Genomic DNA, 10,123 nt, shown 5'->3' on the forward strand with positions numbered 1-10,123 from the left:
AGTAGTCAACAGTGGGAAGCAACCCAAGCGTCCGTCAGCGATGAGCCGGTAAACGCAGCGTCCCTCCACGGCGCGAGCAGGGCTCGACCACCAGCTACAAGCAGGATGAGCCTGGAGGACCTGGTGCTGAGCGCGAGAAGCCAGTCACAAGCAGCAGATTCCACTTCCTGTGGGAAATACCGTGTGATTCCACTTACCCGAGGTCCCTAGGGTGTCGTTTTCACATGTAGGTGAGGTTCAGTGGGGTCCGGAGGCAATAGCCAAGAAAGAATTTTTTTAGTCTTTTTATTTTATTTTATTTATTTGACAGAGACACAGTGAGAGAGGGAACCTAAGCAGGAGGAGTGAGAAAGGGAGAAGCAGGCTCCCCGCTGAGCAGGGAGCCCGATGCGGGGCTCGATCCCAGGACCCTGGGATCATGACCTGAGCCGAAGGCAGACGCTTAACGACTGAGCCACCCAGGCATCCTAATTTTTTTTTTTTAAGATTTTATTTATTTGAGAAGGAGAGAGAGAGAGAAAGAGGAGGAGGAGCAGGTAGAAGGTCAGAGGGAGAAACAGACTCTCTGCTGAGCAAGGAGCCCAATGTAGGGCTTGATTCCAGGATCATGACCTGAACCAAAGGCAGACACTTAGCCGACTGAGCCACCCATGCGTCCAAAGAAAGAATTCTTTTTTTTTTTTTTAAGATTTTATTTATTTGATATGGAGAGAGAGATCACAAGTAGGCAGAGAGGAAAGCAGAAGCAGGCTCCCCACTGAGCAGAGAGCCCGATTGGGGGTGGGGGGCTCGATCCCAGGACCCTGAGATCATGACCCGAGCCGAAGGCAGAGGCTTAACCCACTGAGCCACCCAGGTGCCCCAAGGAAAGAATTCTTGAGAGGCCCTTGGTGCAAACTAGTGGTTTGGTTTGGTTTTTATTTAAACTTTTGATTTTTTCCGTGTTCCAAGATTCACTGTTTATGCATCACACCCAGTGCTCCATGCAGTTGTGCCCTCCTGAGTACCCACCGCCAGGCTCACCCAAACCCCCACCCCCCTCCCCTCCAAAACCCTCAGCTTGTTTCTCAGAGTCCACAGTCTCTCATGGTTCGTCTCACCCTGATTTCCCCCAACTCCCTTCTCCTCTCCATCTCCCCATGTCCTCCGTGCTATTCCTTATGCTCCACAAGTAAGTGAGACCATATGATAACTGACTCTCTTTGCTTGACTTATTTCACTCAGCACAATCTCCTCCAGTCCCGTCCGGGTTGATACAAGACACAGATGTAGCAAAAAAAGGGCCATCTCTACCCCGATGTTCATAGCAGCGATGGCCACAGTCGCCGAACTCTGGAAAGGGCCAAGATGCCCTTCAACAGACAAATGGATAAGGAAGATGTGGTCGTATATACAATGGAGTATTATGCCTCCATCAAACTCGTGGTTTTATTAAAGCCTCGGGACTCGGCAGGAAGAGCTGCTGCCCCCCACCACACCGGGGATCAGAGAGGAGCAACAGATGATATACTTCGGGGTTGGGGGAAATGCGAGAAATTTCTAAAGGATTTTCATATGCTAAAGAAGACACAAGAGGGGGCACCGGGTCTCTCTCTAGTCAACATCTGCCTTCCACTCAGGTCAGGATCCTGGGGTCCTGGGATTGGCCCCCATGAGGCTCCCTGCTCAGCGGGAGGCCCGCTTCTCCCTCTCTCACTCCCCCTGTTTGGGTTCCCTTTCTCACTCTCTCGCTGTCACTCTCTCCCTCTCTGTCAAATAAATAAATAAAATCTTTTTTAAAAAAATTTTTTAAATAAAAAAGAAGATGCAAGATACCAGAGGCTTGCTCATTGTCAAACCAAGGTTGCTTTTCCCTCTAGCAAGGCATTAGCATTAAGACAGTAGGGAGTTTCCTGGAGGAAAGTTATAATCTGTCTCCTCAAGTATTTGTCAGTGATTTAATTTTATCTCCATGTCCTTTTGCCTCTGTTTCCCACGTCTCCTAGAGGAGACTGAAACCAGAGTGGTGGGCGTCAGGGGCTGGGGACGGGGCGAGGGGAAGGTCAGTGGGGACAGTTTCAATCTAGGAAAGACGGAAATGTTCTGGAGGTGGACAGACGGTGGCGACGGTTGTAAGCAGTAGGATTGTGTTTGAAGCCATCAAAATGCATGTTTTAATGATTAAGATAACAACGTTATTTTATAACAAATGTTGTCTTCCGTGTATTTTGCCACAATGTTTAAAAAGTCTAAGAAGCAAACAATGACATCGGCTGAACACACAGCACGCCAGACGCTTCTACCGTATTTCTCCCCCAAGGATCCCAGGAGCACAGGCTCAGGGGCGCGCGGGGGGCTCAGGCGGCGAAGCGTCTGCCTTCGGCTCAGGTCATGATCTCAAGGTTCCGGGATCGGGTCCCACATCGGGCTCCTTGCTCAGCGGGGAGCCTGCTTCTCCCTCTGCCTGCTGATCCCCCTGCTTCTCGATCTCTCTCTGACAAATAAATAAATTAAATCTTTTTTAAAAAAAAAAAAAAAAGTAGGCTTCTTTCAGGCTGGAAGAGGAGCTGGGAGGGCGCGCAGCCCAGCTCACAAAGAGGCGAGAACGTGGGGTGAGTGGACTTACTCCCCAGCCCACCGAGTCCAAGAGGAATTCCAGGTTCCTCAAAGAGCAGAAGGCCCCCGTTCCAGCTCCTTCTGGCCTGTTCCTGGGCTGTGGCGGCCCCGGAGGGGGACGGCCGATCCACATTAGAAAAGATGTGCGGCCCCGTTAATAGAAACAAACGCGAAGGAAGCCAACAGACGGACCCCGCTGTGGCGCTGGGCTGGCAAAAATGAAACCTGACTCGTGAGAGTCAGAGGGGGTGCGGGTGAATTCTGCGGGTGGAGACGGAGAGGCTCTTAGCCCCGCAGCCTCGCGTTTACAGAAGTGAAATGTCTGTCAGTGGACGATGGCAGCAGGGACACGCGATTGTCCCACTGCCCTGAGCGCCACTCAGCCGGGCAAGGGCAGCTTGTCCCGGGGAGTGGCGGGTGATGTGGGGAGGCGTGGAATCACCATGTCCTACACCTGAAACTCTCGTAACTGCTAGCTTAGCTCCACTGGGATTTAAATTTTTTTTTAAAATATTTTATTTATTTAACAGAGAGAAATCACAACTAGGCAGAGAGGCAGGCAGAGAGAGAGGAGGAAGCAGGCTCCCTGCTGAGCAGAGAGCCCGACGCGGGGCTCGATCCCAGGACCCTGAGATCATGACCTGAGCCGAAGGCAGCGGCTTAATCCACTGAGCCACCCAGGCGCCCCTCCACTGGGATTTAAATTAAATTTTTAAAAAATGTGATATACAAAAACAAGACCGGGGTGTCCATTCTCATCGCAGTACGGGAGGTTCTCACCAGGACAATGAGACAAGGAAGGAGGGAACGCTGTCTCCATTCACAGACGGCCCGCCCTTGTGCATGGAAAACCCTAAGGAATCCACAAAACAGTTATTAGAGCTAATAAATGAGGTCAGCAAGTTTACTGGGGATAAGATCAACCTGCAAAAATCAGTTACATTTCGGGGCGCCTGGGTGGCTCAGCGGGTTAAGCCTCTGCCTTCAGCTCAGGTCGTGATCTCAGGGTCCTGGGATCGAGCCCCGCATCGGGCTCCCTGCTCAGCGGCAAGTCTGTCTCTGCCCCTCCCCTGCTTGTGAACGTGTTCTGTCTCTCTCTCTCAAATAAATGAAATCTTTCAAAAAACAATTACATTTTCATATGACGTAGGAAACAAAGGTAGAAGGAAGTAGATAAAATTGTCCTTATAACCTGCAGCCCACTGACAAGTGCTTGAGGAGACAGAGAGCAGCCAACCTTCCCCCCGGAAGCTCCCTACTGTCTTGGCGTTAGCACCTTGCTAGAGGGAAAAACAAGCTTGGTTTGACAGTAAGCAAGGCCTCTGGTGCCCCTTGTGTCTTCTATAGCATATGAAAATCCTTTTTGAAACTTCCCTTCTCTTTACTTCCCCCAACGCCAGTGTATCATCAGTCGCTCCTCACTAAAGCGGGGCGTTGGGGGGCAGCAGCTCCTCCTGCTCGTGGATCCTGTCCCCGTGCTCTAATAAAACCCCCCATTTGCGCCGAAGATATTGACAGAATTCTTTCTTGGCCATTGGTTACCAACACACCAACATTCAAACTACAACGTATGTACCAACAATGAATAATCTGAAAATGAAATTGAGGGAAAAAAATCCATTTAGGGGAGTCTGGGGGGCTCAGTCGGTTGAGGGTCCGAATCTTGATCTCAGCTCGGGTCTTGATCTCAGGGTTGGGAGTTCAAGCCCCCCTGCCCCGGGCTCCACCCGGGCATGGTGCCTAGTTTGTTTGTTTGTTTGTAAGATTTTATTTATTTGACAGACAGAGATCACAAGTAGGCAGAGAGGCAGGCAGAGAGAGAGGGGGAAGCAGGCTCCCTGCTGAGCAGGGAACCCGATGCGGGGCTCGATCCCAAGACCCTGAGATCATGACCTGAGCCGAAGGCAGCGGCTTTAACCCACGGAGCCACCCAGGCGCCCATAGCGCCCAGTTTTAAAACAAATCCATTTACAATAGCATCAAAAAGGATAAAATATTTAGGAATGAATTTCACAACAATGTGCAAAAGCAGTTGGCAGGTCCTCAGTTACTAAACTCGGTCTGTGACCAGCAATTCCACGCCTGGTTGTGTACATCCAAGAAAACCGAAATGTTGGCACGAAAAGGTGTACGCGAATGTTCACCGCAGGGTGACTCGTTAACACCCAAAAAGTAAAACAAACAAATAAATAAATTGAATTGAATTTAAAAAAAGGAAAACAGCCAAAGAGTAGAAACAGCCCAAGCGCCCATGAACTTCCCTACAGACAAACACCGTGTGGGAGACCCACACAGGGGGACGGTAGTATTCAGCCATGTAAAGAAATGACATACCGACCCGTGCTAAGTTACAGGGGAATGAACTCTGCAGATCCAATCCTCCGTGAAGGACGCCCAGTCACAAAAGCCAGATTCTGTGTGATTCCATTTGATGAGCATCCAGAAGGGGCAAGTCCCTAGAGACAGAAAGTGGGTAAGTGGCTGCCAACAGTGGAGAGTTTTCCTGGGAAGAGCTAGACCCTGGCGATGTTTGCACACGACCCCACCTCCCACAACGAACACACTCAAACCCGCGGCATTGTATACCTCAAAGGGGCGAACGTCATGGGGTGTGAATTTGTTCTCTGATACAATAAGCAACAGGTACTTGGTCTTTATTCCAGCTCATGGCATACAGCTCCTAAAACCCATGGAAGTCTCCAGAATGATGTCTTTGGATACTAATGAAGGACTGGGAGCTGGACCCCGGAGAGCTCCAGGGTGGGGCTGGTCACCATAGGATCAGACTTTCCTGTTCCACCCCCCGACCTATGGCCAATGATTTATTCAACAGTCGTTACATAATAAAATCACTATAAAGCTCCCCAAATAACTATGTTCAGGGAGCTTCTAGGTCAGTGAATGCGTGGAGGTTCTGTGAGGGTGGCATATAGCCCTTTCCCAAGGTAGACTCTGCCTTTGTTTAAGATTTTGTGAGAGAGAGCATGAGCAGGGGGAGGGGCAGAGGCAGAGGGAGAAGCAGGCTCCCCGCTGAGCAGAGAGCCCGAAGCGGACTCGATCCCACGACCTGAGCCGAAGACAGACGCTTCACCGACCCAGTCACCCCAGACTCTGCCTTATGCCTCTCTTGCATCTGGCTGTTCCTGAATTGTACCCTTTATGATAAGCCAGGAATAGTCAATAAAGCACTTTCCTGAGTTCAGTGAGCCGTTCTAGCAAATCATCAGACCCAAGGAGGAGGTCATGGGCACCCCCTGAATTGATATCAGGTTGGTGAGAAGCGCAGCTGACAACCTGGGACATGCCGGGGGTCTCCAGGGCGTGCCGTCTTGGGGACTGAGCCCTTAACCTGTGGGGTCTGAGTTGACTCCCGGTAGACGGTGTCAGAACCAAACTGAATCACAGAGAAGTGGAGAACCCGTTGGTGTCGAAGATGGGAGCAAAGCCCGTTCCAATCTAAACAAGACAAAACGTCACCGTGTGGCGCGAGATGAAAGCTTCCTGAGAACATCACATCGTATCCTTGATCTCAGAAGCAAGCAGAACTAAACAACCTACTGTGTACGTACACGCGGACACGTGAGGAAAGAAGTTTCTGAAGCCTGGAAGCAAGCAACGTCCCCTCCCGCACCAGGACTTCCTTCCCGGAGGTGGAAGGGACTGTGACACGGGAAGGGGCAGCGCCGCTGTTGGCTGACCACGCGACACGCTCCGGCGTCAGACGCGTTCAGTCTTTTACAGGACAGCAGAGCCAAAGCGTGGGTTGCAACACACTTCCTGACGAAGCTGCCGGCCTGGAGACCAGCCCGGAGCCCAGCTTGCAGCCTGCCCGTGGCCCTCCTCCGCTTGGAAGCCGACCGCGGCCTCTTCAGTTGAGCAGCAGGTAAAGGGGCGCTGAGGCTCCCGGGGGTGCTCCCAGCACAGCCGTCCCCAGGAGAAGCTTTCAGGGGCCGAAGTTCACCCTAGGCTTGCGATTTTGCAGATAGAAGTTCCTTTTTTCCTCTTTCTCTGCCCTTTCTTTTCCCCTGGGGGTGAGGGAAGCAGAGACAGGAGTTAACGTCAACCAGATTGCACAGTCAGTGACTCTTCAAGGGGACACCCCTTCAAGCTGAGACCCCAGAAAGGAGTTGGAATCAAGGAGGGGAGCAGAGGGCAAGGGCCACCAGGCAGAAGGAGCAGCACAACCCCCGAGACGGAGGCTGTGTGTCCCCCTGCAAGTGCTGGAGATGGCCAGAGCAGCAGGAGTCAAAGACGGAGGGAGGACGTGCTAAGAGGAGGCTGGAGAGGTCAGCAGGGCCTTTGAGGCCCCACAAAGGGCTGGGTTTTTATTCCCGGGCACTGGGGAACCACACAAGATTTCAAGTGGGGACCTGATATCACTGGGTTTGCATTTGATGAAGAGAATGCGAAACAGGCCTGCCCTGTCAGAGGGATGGGTCAGCGATGCTCATAGGACCCAACCATCATGTGAGAGAAACACGGACACTCAGGCTCCCCTTCCCAGCAGGAGTGACCTCTGAGAGGAGGGAGGCCAGGGCTGATGCATCTGCTTTATGGCTACAAGGGGGCAGCCGATCAGAGAGGAAAGCCAGTCCAGAGAAGAGCAGAGCCGAGAGACTAGACAGGAAAACTGGATCCTCGCGATGCCTGGGTGCCCCTTGATCAAGCCAGACCTGAAGCCCACATGAACGCCTATGTGTTGCATGGCTCCGGCTGCCATGACAAAATGACACAGACCGTGTAGCGTAAACTATAGAAATAGGTTTTCTGGAGGCTGGGAAGTCCAAGATCAAGGGGCCAGCCCGTTTGGTTCTTAGTGAGAGTTCTCTTCCTGGCTTCTCACTGTGTCCTCACTTGGCAGAGACAGTGCTCTGGTATCTATTCCCTTTCTTGTAAGAACATCAGCCCCGTCAGATTAGGACCCCACTCGTTTGACCTCATTTAACGTTTATCACCTCCTCACAGGCCCTTTTTCCAAACACCGTCACACTGGGGGGTTACGACTTTAACACACGAATCTGTGGAGATACAAACATTCAGTGCATAATGCGGTGTGAGTCAGTAAATACCCTTTATCGGTAAGCCAGTCCCAGTTGGAGTTACTGTCCTTGGAGTAGATAAACTGCAGGCGGAGTCAGGTGGAGGGGGAGGTTGGAGGTATCAAAGAGGACAAGTAGGTTTCCAGCTAGTGCAACATACGCTGCTCGTCGTAAAATTATTACTATATGTATGACGTATGCTATCTACATGGGCACCAGACTGTAATGCATGATAAATAATATCATGTAGTTGTTATTCATGATGATCAGGTCAGCGAAATGGATAATAATTCTCACTGAGTTACAATATAATACCGTTACGTACTAAATCTTCACTGGGAGGTCCCGCTGCCCCTGTCTACCTACCACCCGATTTGTGCGCTGTCCTGTAGGTTGCGAGGTGCATGGGGCTTTGGGGAAATTACAGGGTCGTTGTGCATGCACGAGTTGTGCGTGGGAAACAGAGACTGAGTGGTCCTGCCCCGGGGTGTGCAGCTGAGTCTGAACATTTTTTTTTTATTATTATTTGACAGAGAGAAAGAGATCACAAGCAGGCAGAGAGGCAGGCAGAGAGAGAGGAGGAAGCAGGCTCCCCGCTGAGCAGAGAGCCCGACGCGGGGCTCGATCCCAGGACCCCAGGATCATGACCTGAGCCGAAGGCAGAGGCTTTAACCCACTGAGCCCCCCAGGCGCCCCCCGAGTCTGAACATTTTGCTGCAGCAGATTGGCCCATGTATGGTAGAAGTTTTTTATTTGTATTTTGTTCTGATTGGGCAGTACATCTTTTCAGGAGCAGGACACTTACAGAAATGGCGTCCATGTTTCATTTAAAAATCGGTTCTGGGGGCGCCTGGGTGGCTCAGTGGATTAAGCCGCTGCCTTCGGCTCAGGTCATGATCTCAGGGTCCTGGGATCGAGCCCCACATCGGGCTCTCTGCTCCGCAGGGAGCCTGCTTCCTCCTCTCTCTCTGCCTGCCTCTCTGCCTACTTGTGCTCTCTGTGTCAAATAAATAAATAAAATCTTTAAAAAAATAAAAAAAATAAAATAAAAAATCGGTTCTGAATCTCCCTTTCTCAAAGCCAGTTATGAAACTGAACCCTCCACAAGATATTTGTTGGCTTTTAGCTTCTACTGTGGGGGCCGAAGAGACGTCACTAGCCACAAGCCACACCAGATGACACAATTCTGACTCCGAAGCATCCCATTTATTTTCAAAAGTCAGTGATTATTTTCAAAGACGGTGTCCAGAAATGGGTTAACGGGTGCAGCGCAGAAGTGGGCTGACCCGCCGCTCCTGAATTCGTGACTTCATTTACAGGATAGGACTTGTTCTACACTCATTTCACTCGTTTTTCTAAAGTATTTTTAAGATTTTATTGATTTTTTTTTTTTTTGAGAGACAGAGAGCATGATCAAGGGGAGGAACAGAGGGAGAGGGAGAAGCAGGCTCCCCAGGAGCCCGAAGCAGGGCTCAATCTGAGGACCCTGAGATCATGACCTGAGCTGAAGGCAGAGGCTTAACCCACTGAGCCGCCCAGGCACCCCAATTTCCTTATAATTTGCAGCCCCCTCATAAATACCTGAGACAGCAGAATATGACATTCTTAAGGAATTCACTACTGTCTTAATGCTTTGCTAGAGGCAAAAAGCAACTTTAGCTGGACAACAGCTAGATCTTCACGGTCCTTTAACTCTTTAGAAACACATGAATATCCATTTGGAGATTCCTTTACCTCTATGCCCCTCCCAACTTAAAAGTACATAATCCATTGCTCCTCAGGACTCCAGCACAGCTCCTTCTGCCCACAGGTCCTGCCCTGTGCTTTAATAAAAACACCCTCTTGCACCGAAAACATCTGAAGAATTCTTGACCATTCACTCCTGGCCCACATCACATCACACAACCTTTTTGTGAACGCGAAGCAGCTCAGGGTGCCTGGGTGGCTCAGTTGGTTGTGTCTGCCTTCTGCTCAGGTCATGGTCCTGGAGTCCTGGGATCGAGCCCCACATTGGGCTCCCTGCTCAGCGTGGAGTCAGCAGCTCGCTCTGTCTCTGCCCTACCACCTGCTTGTGTTCTATCTCTGCCTCTCTCTCAAATAAATAAAATCGTTTTTTAAAAATGCTACTCAGGGGGGCCTGGGTGGCTCAGTGGGTTAAGCCTCTGCCTTCAGCTCAGGTCATGATCCCAGGGTCCTGGGATCGAGCCCCGCATCGGGCTCTCTGATCAGTGGGGAGCCTGCTTTCTTCCCTCTCTGTCTGCCTGCCTCTCTGCCTACTTGTGATCTCTGTCTGTCAAATAAATAAAATCTTTAAAAACACAAATAAAAATAAAAAAATTAAAAATGCTACTCAGCTAAATTCAGTTCAAAAGGTGAACACCAAAGCCATTTTTTTTTTTTTTTGGGCAACGATACCGCTCATATAAAGTTCAATGGGGGGGTTGCCTGGGTGGCTCAGTGGGTTAAAGCCTCTGCCTTCAGCTCAGGTC

The sequence above is a fragment of the Meles meles genome, chromosome 7, assembly GCF_922984935.1.
Source record: "Meles meles chromosome 7, mMelMel3.1 paternal haplotype, whole genome shotgun sequence".
Lineage (NCBI taxonomy): Eukaryota > Metazoa > Chordata > Mammalia > Carnivora > Mustelidae > Meles > Meles meles.